We start from the raw sequence: 15359 nt of genomic DNA, 5'->3' as shown, positions 1-15359 counted from the left end.
GAGATAATGATTTAAGTGGCTTTAATCTGGATGTGTGCTCAACAATGAAAACATGCAACTGCTCTTTCTCCGGAGGAGAAAAGGAGCCACATTTCCTTTGACATTTAGCGGCCTGAATACTTCATTCCAAGCCATGTTTCTGAATATCCAGGAATCCCACATCCCTACCATTTCACCCAGAAATTTTGCTTGTGGTGGACAAATCACATGCATAAAAAAACCTGGGGTGAACGCACGCCCTGGCTGAAAGTGAAAGGGGACAGGGTTTTTATGCCACCAGAAAAAGCAGCCTCGGCCTGGGTTGTCCTTTCTTTACTTTTCCTAAGACACCCCACAGCTTCTGCTACATGCAACCCATACTGATCCATTCTCACCCGGACCTTTGAAAAACTTCCTTCAGGGCTGGAGCAAGAGAAAGCAGGTAGGGTGTTTGCCTTGTATGTCGCTAACCCAGGCTCCATTTCCGCCACCCCATATAGACGCCTGAGCACCGCCAGGAGTAATTCCTGAGTGCAGAGCCAGAAGTAACTCCTGAGCATTGCTGGGTATGACCCAAAAAGCCAAAAAGCAAAACAAAAATTAAAAAATAAAAATTTCCTCATGAGAGACACTCCACCTAACACCAAACCCATCCTCTTAGAATGTGAAGTTCAGGGGTTTTGCTTTGTTTTGATATAGAGGCAAAACTGCATCAACCACAGCTCTGCAATTTCATCATTCCTAAAAGCAAAATTAGATCCTGTTGCAGATGCTGTCATTAAGATATGGTCAACCAGTCAATATCCTGCTATTCAAGGTGGAGGAAGGCTTCTCTAAATCCCACCCCTCCCGACCCCCCCATCCTCACTCATAGTTATTCCCAAACTCATGATCAGACACACTTGAAGTTGCAGTTATTTAATGTGGACCAATCCCCCAGCCTTCACATAGACAAGGCATCTTTTGGGAGAGTTAAAAACCGTGTTGCCTGCACGTTCTTTTCCCCGAATTGCAGCTCTGGGCCGCACACACAGGTAGGCGTTTGGTAAGCCCAAGGTCCCTGTCTGCTTGGCCAATCACCATTTCTTCTCCAGAGCAACCCGCGTGTCATCTGTCGGCTTCTGTGAATGCCGATGCCTCCACAAGCTGTCATGTTCCATGATTATCCTCCCCAAAGCATGTGCTGTTAATTTTTCATCTTAATGAACTGTCCACTCGAGTTTAGCAAGGGGATTAGTGATAGAAGCACAATAAAAACGGCCCGTGCCTTGCTATTGTCAGCAGCCCTCTCCTAAAACACCGGCACATAATTGAAATAAAATATCTCAATGGTTACAAACAACATTTGTCAAGAATAAAGTGGAGTAAGTGCCATTTCAAAAATTCATGCTAACAGGCTTTATAAACAGGGATGATGGGAACATTCCTCCGATTGATACCTGCTCAAGCATTTAAGTGCAGGGCTATTATTCTCTGTGTTTGCTTGAGTGAAACCACTCTGGGTACAGAGCTACATGTCAGCCCCAATTTTCCAGAGGATTACAGATGCACGCTCTCTCCTGGTGGGAGATGGGTCGAACAAGCCAGAGCAGGCCTGAAAGGTCTGTGTTAATGCACAGATATACACGCAGGGGAACCATTATGCATCTGTTGGCTTCCCAAATCAGGGAACTGATGCCCAGTATGTCTGAATGGTGTGGATAGGGAGGAGCTGAGAGAGGCAGCAGAGGAGGAAGAGATCTGAAGTCTCTGCCCAGCTTGATGGGCTCGCAGAGCCCAAACAATTTTTGAAAGCAGGTACCCCAAGCAACATATCGCAGTTTACCCCCTGGGAGAAATAAGTAAGAATTAGGTACTGGGGTTGGAGTGATAGCACAGTGGGTAGGACATTTGCCTTGTACGCGGCCAACCCGGGTTCAATGCCCAGCATCCCATACGGTCCCCTGAGCACCGCCAGGAGTAATTCCTGAATGCAGGAGCCAGGAGTAACCCCTGTGCATCACCAGATATGACCCAAAAAGGAAAAAAAAATAGGTACTGTTTTAGTAACAATTTTCCGAGCTCCTTCCAGAGTGCAGAGTAGTAAGCTAGATCACCAAGTTTCTGAATCTTGGGTATACTTAGAGTCTTGTGGTCAGGTAGGAGAGTGGGGGTGGGGGGCAAGATAAGGTAAGTGGCAGATCAGGAATATATCTCGAAGGACTATTTTTAGGAAGGAATTCCAGATTTGATCCCTAACACTGCATGGTCCTCCAAGTACTGCCAGACTGGCCTCCCAGCACTGAACCGGGGGGAGATCCAGACCACTGCCAGGCGTGGCCTCCCAAGCAAAAACAATATATTTTCAAGCTACAGATATAATGCTCATCTAGATTGTTGTGAGGAGACGGCAGGAGGTGCTGGCCCAAGGGGAGACAGAGAAGAGAGAGTGCCCTGTCTGAGGGCAGAGAGGCAGGACCAGCTCTGGACAGCAATGCCCAGGGATGGCACAGTGAGGTCTGGGTTCTATTCTCATTAAGACGGGATGTCACGGCACCCTTTAATTAAGGACTCTGGGCAATTGTAAGGAAACACCCATTTTACTCTCCAATCCTTTGCTGGCATTTAATGAGTCCTGCTTCTCCTTCATCTGACCTTTCCTTCCTGGCTCTAAACCTGGCTTTTGCATCCCACCTACCCGGCCCTCACAGCGGCACTGTGCTCTCCCCACTCAACACCCATGCTGGGCAGCCTTTTTCTCCCCTCTCCTTTTGTTCCCCTACAGCCCCCTTCAAACCCAGACTTTGCTCTGGAATTTACGGGGCCCAGCCATGGGGACAGAGGCATTCTACAGTGCAGCAGGAGATCACTGGAAAGGATTTATTCTGCCAGGCAACCATCAGGGGCTCCATGGGAGACTTCTCTGTTCCCCTACCCCCACGAGACAGAGGCACCCACATCCATCATATTTTATTTTCTCTCAGGGAGAAGGAAAACTAAATGGCAGTAACAGGATTAAGATATATTTGTAGCAAAGGAATTCACATTCCATGAGACCAAAGGTCTCTTTCTGGCTCATCCCCACACATTTTCCTGGTACTTAGAACAGTGCTGGTGCCTGGGTTGTACCTGTTTATGAGACACACAGGCAGGTAAAGCTATATCTGCTGCATTTCATGCACAGATTCAAGGGAGCTGCTGCAAAATATTCAGGAGAGTTTGTGGCAGGCGGGGTTATCTGGGAAGCCAAGAGGGAGTATTTCTTTGGAGATGCTTCTTAGGGGATGTTCTTGAGCCACACTGGAAGAAGAAAGCGAAGAGGAAACAGGAGCAGACACAGAGATAAGATAAACTGTGATGAAGGAAGAACTAGGTCTCCAATTACCCTACATGCTCCTCAGATAAGGTGGACCCTTCGCGTGTCCTCATACAAGAGCAAAAATTGTGGGTAAGCTGTCCCCAGGAGGACCATCACCATGGATGATATGGAGAGCTCTAACTGAGGCAGACTGCAAAAGCTGAGAGGGGAAGGTAGTTTGCTAAGATCTTCCAAGTCTCTGAACACCACCTTGCGTTGTTGGCCCTGGACCACATAGAATAGTGTTCAATAGGGAAGTAATCCTGCCTGTGCTAGGATCTATTGTTTCTTACAGATCCTTAGACTTTGCAAAGCAAAACCATTGAAAGAAAACTGGTCTCGGGCTGGAGCAATATTACCACAGGTAGAGCATATGCCTCATATGTGGCCAGCCCAGGTTTGATCCCTGGCATCCTGAGTCCACCAGGAATGATTCCTGAGTGCAGAGCCAGGAGTAAGTTGGCTTTGTAAGGATTTTTGTGTGGCCCCCAAACAAAACTCAGCCAATCAACCAAAGAAAATTGGTCTCAGTCTGGGGAGGAGGTCTGGACTACAATCATGGCTTGGCCACTGAGTGTGTGACCCTGTGCTGGAGGCAAATGTTTTCTTGATTCTATGTAATCTTGATGAGTCCCAGTTGATTCTTCCAGGGAACGTGATTGGATATTGTCCCACCTCAAGGGATCCAAGGGGATCAAGCACAAGGACACTTAACACATCCTTTAAAGGGCTTCAAAGGATGAGGGAGAATGAGAGAAGGGAGGATGGGCCACTTCTGGCGATGGCCTGGGTTTCAGAGAGAGAGGGCCTGGCACAGCTGTCAGCAGAGGGAGGACGGAAACCAGCCAGCCTGCCTGCGACGTCCCAATCACCAAGCAGACCTGTGCCCCCACACCCTGGTAAAAGAGGCAGCTTTCAATTCCCAGATTCTCTCCTGGGTATTTTGCAGATTTTCAGGCAAGTCCATGACATGAAGGTCCCGAAATAATGTCAACCCCAGGGGCTGGAGAGATAGTACAGCCAGTAGGGTGCTTACCTTTCACATGGCTGACCTGGGTTCAATACCCTGTACCTTATATAGTCCTCTGAGCCCACCGGAATGATCCCTGAGCATAGAGCCACGAGTAAGCCCTGACCACAGCTGGGTGTGCCCCTCCTCCGCACAGAAAGGAATGAAGATGTTCGACTCTTACTGCCCACTGGCCTTAGAGCTAGGGCACACCAAGCTTTTTGGGGGCTTCCACAAATGTTTCTATTGTTTTTTAAATCAAAAGGAAAATTTGTCTCTGAGGATAAAAAACTTCACTCATCTTTATACCAAAGCAGTCATAAACTGGGGTATTTTTATTTTTTTGACAAAGGACCTCATGAAGGCAATGCACTGAGGGAAAAATGAGACCCCCCCCCCAAGGTGAGGGCACTCAGAGCCCCATCTCACTCAGGCAGGAACCCCCACCCCAGACACGTGGGTACAAAGAAGAAAGACTTAAGCAGGTCACAGCTCAGGTGGTCCAGCATGACCAGCCATTGCAGAGGGATGTCAAGTAAGGGGTAGGTACAATGGGGGCTCCCAGAGAGGAGAGGGGGTGAGGCTGGGTCATGCCTTAGTTGTCAGGGGAGACCCTCTATGATTTCCTGCAGTGTTGGGGATGGACTGAGCTACCAAGGCGAGCCCACATAGACTGTACTACAGACAGGAACATTTCCCCCCTTCAAGCTGCCTTCAGAAAATAATTTCAGTATATTGAAAGGGGCAGTTTTCCTTTTCTCACAGAAGCCTTGGCTGGTCTTTGACATGCAGGTCTCAGGTGCTAGCCAGGCCTGATCTTTGACATTTGTAGGCTCTGGCCCAGCCTAGTCTTTGGGATTTAGATTTCAGGTGCTGCCTAGTTTATAATTGACATGTAGATTTCATGTGGCCACCCAGCCTTGTCTTTGGGATGTAAATCCAAGTGATTTTAGCCCAAGAAAGGTTTCAGTTTTGGTTTTGTATCTTTTTTCAGGAGGCCAAGATTGCTGGCCTGCAGATACAAGGAAATAATGCATATTCTACTGCCTCAATATTCTTCCTGTAACTTCTTTTGATGCCTTTGGTGATTGCACTGTGTTGCACCCTTTAGAGGTACCATGATCAATAAAAGGAGATCACGAGGCTCTCTACTTTTGTCTAAGAGTCAGAGGGAACCTAGGCCCTCCATGAAATACATTCCTTGTCTCAGCGCCTCCTACCGCACGAATTTTCACGCAACACTGCAGGGCACCTCCAGCTTCTCAAGTTCCAGGTTTTAAAGGGAAGCAACACTCTAAAGTGGCCTGGCTGAGAACCAGGAAGGGCCGAGCAGGGCTGTTTCCAGGTCCCTGGGCACCAGTCAGCCTGCTTGTTCTCATCAAAGCGTTGACGGCGAAGAACCAACCCAATATCGGAAGGATAGCTTGCCTTGAGTGTGTTGCTGACCTGGGTTCGATCCCCACACATAATATCCTGAGCACAGAGCCAGGAGTAAGTCCTGAGAACCGCCAGGGGTAGCCCATACGTCCCCGCAAAATGGGAGAATAAAGAAAAAAAAAACCTTCTTCCAAACAAACAAACAAAAACCCCAGCAGCAGCAACAATACTCCCCCCACCAGCCACCCCCCTGCCCGCCACACACACACATGCACACACAGCAAGAGGAACAGCAGCAACAACAACAACAAAAACCAGAGAGAGGACCCAAGTGGCACGTCTTGTTCTCTCTTTGCCTGAAGCATGATGTAAATGACTGAGAGACAATGAGTAACCATCCTCCAGGGTCTGTGTTTCAAGTGGAAATTCTGAAGCGACACTGGAGAGTGTTGAAAGATCCAAAATAGAATCTGTGATGGATGGAAATATGGGACTTCAGAACGCTCGCTAGACTTTCATTTCCAGAGCTACCTTCTCACTAGCCCTTGCAGATAAGTAGCAAAAAATTTTTAAATTCCTTGTCCTAATTTTTTTTTTAAAGCATAAGAACTGTTGCTATGGAAACTAACGGTATTTCAACTGGTGCAGCAATTCTAAACTTCAGAGCCTGTTGGAACGATAAACTCACTGGCCCAGCCACAATTTCTCTAAAGCCTCCCAGTGGAGGCATTGGCCAGGTGTCTGGCTGCAGACTGGTGGATCCTCCATGCACAGCTAATTGGTGGCAGGCATCCGGAGGACTTGCTACTTTCCTTTTCTCCAGTTCTTAGATGCCTTCAGCTCCCACGTCCCCACAGGGTACCGAGTAATTTGGGTTAGTAACCTCCAGAGAACATGGTGACTGTATGGCTTACCTGGGGCCGGTGAGGGCTGCTGGGCAATGGCCTGATTTTGTCCTAAATAGTGTTGGAAGCAGCTGAACCTTCATGATACGCCCAACTTAAAGAAACAGGAAGACGGAGAAGGGAGTCAGAGATCCTCCCCCATCAGCAACAATGATGCTCAGTCGCAGGCTCACAGATGGGCTTGTCAACAAAGGTTTAGTGGAAGAAAGGGATAAAGTCAATGAATGGCCAGGAAGTCACTCTTAGGCCATTCCACCCTGCCTCCTCACTCTCGGGTTCCTCTGCTTTCTGTAGCCTGGATCGGCCTATAGAAACATCAGTCCTGGCTCTGAAGCAGCCACCTGCAGAGAACACGCACATGTTTGGGCAAGAAGCATGAAAGAGCAGTCTGACACAAACTTGCAGGAGACTCTGGCTGAATGAATAAATTGACACCTGGGAACAATCTGCCTAGGTATAGAGCCCACAACTGCAAATTCCCATTACAATCTTCTTGGGTTACTTCCTGTCTGTCCTGGTATTCAAAATCCTTCCTATATGGAGTATAAACTATCCCTTGCCATGTCAAGCATGGAGGAAGTGCACAGATAATGTGTGCAGTGCTCCGGCACTTTGATCTTTAAAAGGCAGAAATCCTACACCTGTCTTTGAGGTGTGAGCTTCGCTCTGACAAGCAGAACAGAAAAGTCAGCTATCTAAATGGGCTGTTGTCGGAAGTCGAGGGATTACATTTCTGCTGGAATGTCTGTTCCCAATCTGGACCATTGGGCCCGGAAGGCAAGTAGAGGGACTCTGTTCACCTTTAACTGAGCAAACACCTGATGAGAAGGTGACAGCCCTTTTCCCAGGGATGAGCACAAATTGAGTATCAAGTGGCCGGAAGAGGGGCGCCTCCTGACATCTCCATCCTGGTGTGGATTAGCTGTCAAAGTCATCTTGGGCACTGCTAGGAGCACGGGCTTGGCTTTGCACTGTGTAACAGGGGAGAGGGAGCTCACCCAGATCTCCGGAAACCCAGCTCCCAAAGATATTCAGGTGATATCTTTGTTGACCAGCAGTGATAAAAAAGAATCCATTGGTGGGTGACTCTAGAAGGGTTATGAAAATGGACTGCAGGGCCAAAGAGATAGTGCGGCAGGTAGGGCACTTTCTTGCTCTTGGCAGACCTGGGTCCAGTCCCTGGCACTCCATGTGGTTCCCCGACCCTACCAGACATGATCCCTGAGCACAGAGCCAGGAGTAAGCCTTGAGCATAGCCAGGTGAGCCCCCCAAACAAAACACAAACCAAGGATAGACTGCGATCGTTTTGCAACTTTTCAGTAAATTGTAATTGTTTTTCTTTACAATTGTAATTTTTATTTTATTTTTTTAAAGATTGAAATTCAAAGTAAAATAAACAAAGGAAAATATTTAAAGCTTTGTTTCTGAAGTCAAGGTATAGGGTAATGTGTGTAACAGAGGTTATGGTCGGAGACTATCCGAATAATGGAAGGTGGAGCAGACTCTAGGTGCGTGTGTCTGCAGCTGTTCAGAAAATCTACAGGTGGACACACAAAATAAAACAAAACTAGCCGTAATGTCCAGGGTCGAAGACTGAGGGGACTAAAGGAGATTGAGGAAAAGTAGATCTTTCCCACTTTTAAAATGTTTATCTTATCTGCTAGTTTTTATCACTTATTCCTAAGTGATAACCAGCAGATGCCTTCAACACCAATGATATAACCCCAGTACTGAGTTCAGGGCCTTAATTCAGTACCAACAGCCCCACCTGCAGTTCTCAGCCAACCAGATTGGCAGGTCAATGCAAGGGTCCAAGGATGTGATACTGCTAAGGCCTTGTGACGCTGGGTTTCCCCAAGTATACAGTCCATCCCGGCTTCCAGGGTTGCACTTGGTAAAGTTTGAGAGACCATGCAGTGTCTTTCATATGCACTAACCACTTCCCCTGTTGAGCTACTTTATCTACTTGAAAACAAACAATGAACAGAAGGCTGGGGGTGTAACTCAATGGGAATGCATATGTGTCACACGCATGAGGTCTTGAGTTTGATTTCTGGCAATACACACACATACATACACACACATCATACTCCCTCAAACACCACAAACAAAAAGTAAACAATACAGCCATTTTAAATGTTGGCTCAAGAACTATCATAGAAAATTTCTCCAAATCTTCTGGTAGATTCTGACTCAGATTTCAAAACTCAACCCCAAGGTTCCCTTCTCACTGAAGCACCTTCCCAGAGTCCCCACACCCCAGTTTCTTCTAACAAAATCTAGTTTATTCTAACAAAATTTAGTCCCTCTAACAAAATTAGCCCCCAGTTGAAAAGTTGAGCCATCAAGAGGAAGGCTTGTTGTGACTACTTCCGTCATTCTGGCTGCCATGGGTAGGTCTTGTCCCAAAGCCGTGGCTGTGGTTTTATTATTCACCCAACAAATGCCCCAACACTAATAATATAAGCCCAGTACTGAATTCAAGGCCGTAAAGGGGAACAGTTCTCAAGAGATGGTTGATCAGTGGATTCTGTAATATTTCCTCTTTTTCTTCTCCACAAGTGTTACCTCTCAGCTAGCGCACACATCAACCTACATTAGCCACAAACAGCTAGGTTCCTTTTATAGCTGTCTGTAGTGAAGATTAAGCACAAGACCCTGCTAAATGAACTGGAATGTAATTGCCCTCCACCATGGAAAAGACTGGGAGGCAAGATATAATGAAACTGGAGTGAAGACTCTGGCTCTACCCATGAGAGATCGTGTATAATAAATCATGTGTCTATGATGAATCATGTCTAATTATAATGTATAATAACAATGTATAATAATAATGAACTTGGCAAGTTTATCAACCTCATTGAATCTTGGCATCTTCTTCTATAAAAGAATCATGATAAATGCTCACACCACTCAAAATTTTGATGTCAAGCAAGACAAGGTATGCAAAGGACGGAGCCCCATCTTGGACCCATGGACATGATGAATGAATACCACCTCTTCATGCCACAATCAGGAGCAGGCTCTGCTTTTTCATCACTCACCCTGAGTGAAATTAAACAAGATCACCACCACTTTGGTTGGAGACTTTCCCATTAGTATGGCTGCGGGCAAGGCCAGTCCATCACACTGCCTCGTACCTGCAGGCGCTGTAATTTTTAGTTGATCTTGGCAGTGACAGCCTTATTGTACACAACGGAGATCTGCAAAGTAGTCAGCAAGTGAACTGAGTGTCTGTTTATGATTCTAGTGACACCAGTTACAGACAGATACTTGGCCTCTTTCTCCACAGTGGCCTACATCCCGAAATAGGAAATGTGCATTCACAGACAGACCCAGCAGGCACTGGGGGGCTGGAGGCTGGCTGCCAACGTTTCAAACTGTCAGGGGCAATGCAGAGCCCAGTAGATCCTCCAGTGCAGGTGAATTGTCCCCAGCAGCGCTGGGGGATTGATTTTTATGGAAATGAAAGATAATTGCTTGACCTGTGACCAGCAGCGCCTGCTGATCACCACGCAGGAGAATCTCAATGTGTGCCCGGGGCTAATCAGCATTGAGGGAGGCAAATCCTTTCACTTTGAGAAAGTCGCGTGTCCCAGCTTCCTGCCAGCAGCCCAGCAAGGAGGCTGAGATGCCAGATCCCATTGCTGTCCCATAATTCCCGCCCTGCTCCGAGGAAGTACCTAAGTAAAACAGGTGTGTAGCAAGGAAGTTCAAGCGCATTTCCCCCTAGTCCACTAGAAACTCTGTGAGCCCCAAACACGTCACCACCCTTTGCTAAAAGTCCTTCTCTCTCCCTACCCCAGATCTCCTTTCCCTTCGCACTCCGATTCTGAGTGCTTTATACAGAACTCCTTGTCTGTATAATCCTTGAGGAAAGGGAAAGTGCCCTTTTATCTTTTATCTCTGCCAGTGTGCTAGGTCCTGTCAGAGGCACCTGTTAAGAAATGCAGCCTGAGCTGAGCGAGGATCAAGAATTGGAGTCTGGAGCCAAAGTTGTTGGTTAGTTTTGCTTTATTCTTTCAAAACCTTGTAGTCGGCTCATAAGCACGTCCTTTCCTCCCTGGAGGCACAAAATTCCTCTCTGTATAACATGAATCTTATCTTGCAAGATCAAAGCCTTTCCATCACTACCATGCTGTAGTTTTTTTTTTAAGTGTGCTTCAAGCATTAGAATAGTTTACCTCCTCTCCTCCATATGGTATAAAAGCTATACAGAACTCTTGAAAAGGAGCAGTTCTTAATTTCTAAGTGGGAGAAAAAAATCTAGCCGATTTCCATGAAGGGAAATTAAATTCAAGTACTTTCTATTTAACTTCTGACTCTCTCTCATTGATGCTTCACTCTAATTGTCCCTATTATCTAGGAAAATAGGAAACGTCCGTTCCCTTTCCTATTGAGAAACTCAGAGGGCCGGGGAAATAAGCAGACCCATTCGGATGGGCAGAAATGAGAGGCTCATCATTCACAGACATTGCCACAGGAGGAATGAATTTTGTCTGCTTAGCCAGCTTCAGAGAAAATGAGTGCAAATGTGTGAGCCAAGAAGTCGGTCAGACTATTTCCAATCTCACGGGGTGTACATTTGCTGGGAAGTGTACCCCAGGCTCCCACTCAATGTATATTCATTCCCTGGTTTATTCCCCAAACTAACATTGACCAGAGCATGGACAGCAGTCAGGCAGGGTCTGCAATTGAAACCGTGTCCCCAAATAGACCTACATTTAAATAGGAGTTAAAAGAGCTGGCAGCCATAGGGAGACCACCAAAGATTGACAGTTGTCCCACCTGTGAGATGATCACTGATAGGATATTATGGTGTGAACTGCAGACAAAGCTTATGGCCTTACATAGAGGAAAAGGCATTTTGTTCACAATGTAGCAGATTTGTTCCAGGGGAAAGGTAAAAGACAGAGAATCTCATGTTAAAGTCAGAATTCTCAACGGGAGACGTTTTTAAGGCTAAAAAACGATAATACTGAGGTTATAAACAAATCCTCTATCGTCTCTAAGCCTTGGTTTTCTCCTTCAGAAAATCCTGGATGCTAATAGTAGTGGCCACCTCGGGCTTTTCGCAAGAAATGAGAAAGGTGATAATAGCTTTAAAGACCTTAAGTGCAGACACAGAGCAAGCACTCACATCTGTTAGCTGTCATTAGTCTGACTTTTCTCTGTGCAGTGAGAGTAGCACCACCCAGCCTCCCCCCTTCTTAATCTATTCAATATATATTTAAAAGCTACGTTCTTATGTTTAAGAATCACTTCTTGAGAGCCCCACTTTGGGTTAGATACAGTGCTGGCAACTGGGAGTGCGGTGGTCCAATAAATCCATCGTAACCTCAAGAACCTCCAGGTCTGGCTGGGAGGACAACGAAACAGAAAGTTATCTCCCAATGTGGAAACCTCAGTTAGTGTGACATAATCTCTAGTAGAGTTCTGACACTATGAGACATGCATAGGGAATCAGACACCTCCAGAGAGAGGGTGAGGTCTAAACAAAGATATAAAATGGGTGCATGCTTCTAAGGGAAGAGAGATTCTAGGGGTGCGGGTAAAGGAAATGTGGGTGATGCCATGCAGTAGATATGAGCATGGTATGTCTGGTGAGGGAAAACAGGGAGAAATAGTTCTGGTCCACAAAACATAAGAGTGGTAGCATGTTGACATGGTGCAAGGAGTTTGCTACACAGCATGGGGGAGAAATGTAACATCTGGACAGAAAGACATCTGCTCAGGGTATCTATGGAAGAAGGATTGTGCTGGAGTTATAAGCGAGAAGTAGCCCTCAATACATAAAGATCACCTTGGTGGTCATCACACAGTATTCAGGGAGAGGAGGGGCTTGCATTTAGAAAGTGGCAGAAAGGAAAGAAAGACATAAACTATTGCAGTGATAATCAGGGAAGAATTCATAGGTCTCAAGAGGAATAACTTTCCATTGGAGGTAAAGGATTAAGGTCCTTTCCATGTTTCTGCTCTGGTAAATTTTGAAGCTACTACAGAAATGTAGTGGGACATAGTAAAACTTAAGACAATTGAATCGGTATAATTTTCTGCCCTCTCAAGTAATGCATCTGCTAGATATTCAGGTAGGAATAAATGAGAGACATTCAGATAGAGAAGCCTAGAAACCTCATGTGTGCAAAGACACGCTGGCAGAATTAATGCTATGCTTGTATTGTTTCTTACACTTCTATTCCTAAACTTTGAAATTATTTGAAATTTCTTCAGCTGGAGACCTCAAATCTTTCTCTAGATATTCGAATGTCTTTGAAAGAAGCTCCCTGTTACCACCATGCAGATGGAGAGGTAAACACATTCATAGCCTTCTAAAGATTAGGAACAGTGAGAGACCCTAGCTCCAACCAAAGTAGGTCAGAAACTTGCAGGCACAGTAAATGGCCCGAGTACTTCAGGGCCTCCTGCTTAAAATCCAGTGCCCAGTCTATTGAGGTCTAAATGATCCTACTTTCCAGGCATCTCCTTTCCTTATGGGGCATGTGCTACCTCTTCCTGTCTATAAAATTCTTTCCAAAAGAAGGGAGTAGGGGGCAAGCAACCTAGTAGTAAACTGAGGCAATCTGGTTAGCAGAGTCCTGAGTACTTTGTAAATAAGTTTCTTTCCCTTTGGCTCCTTCTTTCCCCTATGGATCTTTTATACTAAAAGAAAAAATAATAATGAAACAAGACCAACCATCCATTTACTAGAACATCTGAGATGTTCAATAAAGAAAACCCAATAATAGAAGGGGATAAACATATCCCTTGAAATCCCAGAGTTCAAGCCTTACTGCCCCTCAGCTTTTCTTACATGGGGTGAAGTTTCAAAGAAGTCAAGGCAGGTGTGAAGAAGGTTTGAGGAGGGACTTTAGGGATACACTTTCCATTTCTACATGATAGGAGCATGGGAATCATTCAATGAGGCCAGTTCATCTTACCTTCTCACCCATTGGACACTTGCTGCCAATTTCTGTAACACACTCCACCCATCTGATTGACGGTCAACAATAACAGCAGGAGTGTCACACGGCCACAATGCAGAAAAGACAGCAAATTCTGCAAAAAGGGAAAGGATCGTTAGTGATCGCAAGGGAACAAACATCAATACACTGGTACAATTCTAGACACTGGGGAGATCGAGTGGCATATATCAAACTTTGCTCTTAGAAGTTAGTAGTCCCAAGGGGACTAGAGAGATAGTATAGTGGGTATGGGGCTTGCCTTACATACAGCTGACCCAGGATTGATCCCAAGCATGCCCTACCCCGACTTCACCCTCCAAGCTATATGATCCCTGAGTGCAGAGCCAGGAGTAACCCCTGAATGCCACTGGGTGTGGCCCCAAAAAGATGAAAAAAAGAAAAAATCTTAATAGTCTATATACTTGAAGTGAGAGAGAGAGAGATAGAGATAGTGAGAGAGAGAGAGAGAAAGAGAGAGAGAGAGAGAGAGAGAGAGAGAGAGAGAGAGAGAGGGAGGGAGGGAGGGAGGGAGGAAGAGAGATACACATAAATAAATAATCACTATTGAATGAAAGTGAGAAAACCTGTTATGGTTTTAGGGCATAATTCATCAGAGGTGCACAAAGCACTTGGAGAACAAAGACCAAAGCAGTCATTTATCCAACTTCTAACTATAGACAACCAACATGCATGTGTTCTAACAACTGATCTGGGAGAAGAAAGTCTGAGAGCTAGATCCTGATAGAACCCCTCTGAAATGCAAAGTAAGGCTCCCTCCAGGGGAAGCTCTGTTGTGGAGGCTTCAAGGGATGCTAGGCTCAAGGCCGAGGGATAGTGAAGATTTGTGAAGGCTTGTGATAGGAGGTGTCGCCTCATATACCAGTAGACAGAGCATGGAGCTGGAAGAGCTGTGATTCTTTGTCATGACTACAGGCCCACCCCTTCTCCCCACTTCTCTACTCTACCACACTCTACACTTTCTGTAGGGGTCAGGGAGGTTGGGGATAGTGGGAGGGAGGTGCTGTGTTCTGCCAGTTTCTGCTTAGATTCATCTTCCTATCTTGCAGTGTCTAATGTATTTCCTGGCTTTGAACAGCTGGGTGGTGTATATTTGTTGAATGAATGAAGAGAAGAGTATGAAGTATTTGAACAGCTGTCCTCCTTAAGATCTGAACCAAGGAAGCTGACAGCTGGCAGAAATTCATGAATACAATAGCAGAAATGGGTTCTTGAGCATCCCACACCTTCTTGGACCAATTCAGCTTACAGTAAGGATGTCCCGGCTTCACAGTCTGACTTGATATATTGTACTTCCTTCATTTCCAAATCTACTGTTCTTGGTTCAATCTAATAGTTCTTCAACTCTAGGTACCTTTTTTAAAGCATAATCCATAACAACACAACAAACAAGAGCTCTCGTAAGCTAAAGTTGTGAAGATAAAATGTGACTTTACTGAAATGTAGGGCTGGAGCGATAGCACGGTGGGTAAGGCATTTGCCTTGCATGTGGCTGACCCAGGTTTGATTTCTCCGTCCCTCTTGGAGAGCCCAGCAAGCTACCGAGAGTATCTCGCCTGCACAGCAGAGCAGGGCAAGCTACCCGTGGCATATTAAATATGCCAAAAACAGTAACAAGTCTCAAAATGGAGACATTACTTGTGCCTTCTCCAGCAAATCGGTGAGCAATGGGAGAATAGTAATACAGTGATACTGAAATGTTTTCATGGCAACTTCTTTTGGCAACTACAGCAGGAGACATTATTGTACTGTGAATTAGTCCCCGGAAGTT

General features: G+C 45.8%; 1 protein-coding gene across 3 annotated transcripts in view; it reads right to left on the bottom strand.

Moving 5' to 3' along the window:
- CDH11 (cadherin 11) overlaps positions 1-15359 on the bottom strand; it is a 166022-nt gene that overhangs the window by 85566 nt on the left and 65097 nt on the right. For all 3 annotated transcript variants that reach the window (XM_055145228.1, XM_055145229.1, XM_055145230.1), the window contains exon 2: positions 13547-13664. The gene's annotated coding sequence lies outside the window, so the exon portion shown is untranslated. The remainder of the gene's footprint in view (positions 1-13546; positions 13665-15359) is intronic.

The sequence above is a fragment of the Sorex araneus genome, chromosome 8 (genome assembly GCF_027595985.1).
Source record: "Sorex araneus isolate mSorAra2 chromosome 8, mSorAra2.pri, whole genome shotgun sequence".
In the NCBI taxonomy this organism is placed as follows: domain Eukaryota; kingdom Metazoa; phylum Chordata; class Mammalia; order Eulipotyphla; family Soricidae; genus Sorex; species Sorex araneus.
The sequence above is the reverse complement of the archived record's forward strand: the minus strand, read 5'-3'. Positions and strand labels throughout refer to the sequence as shown.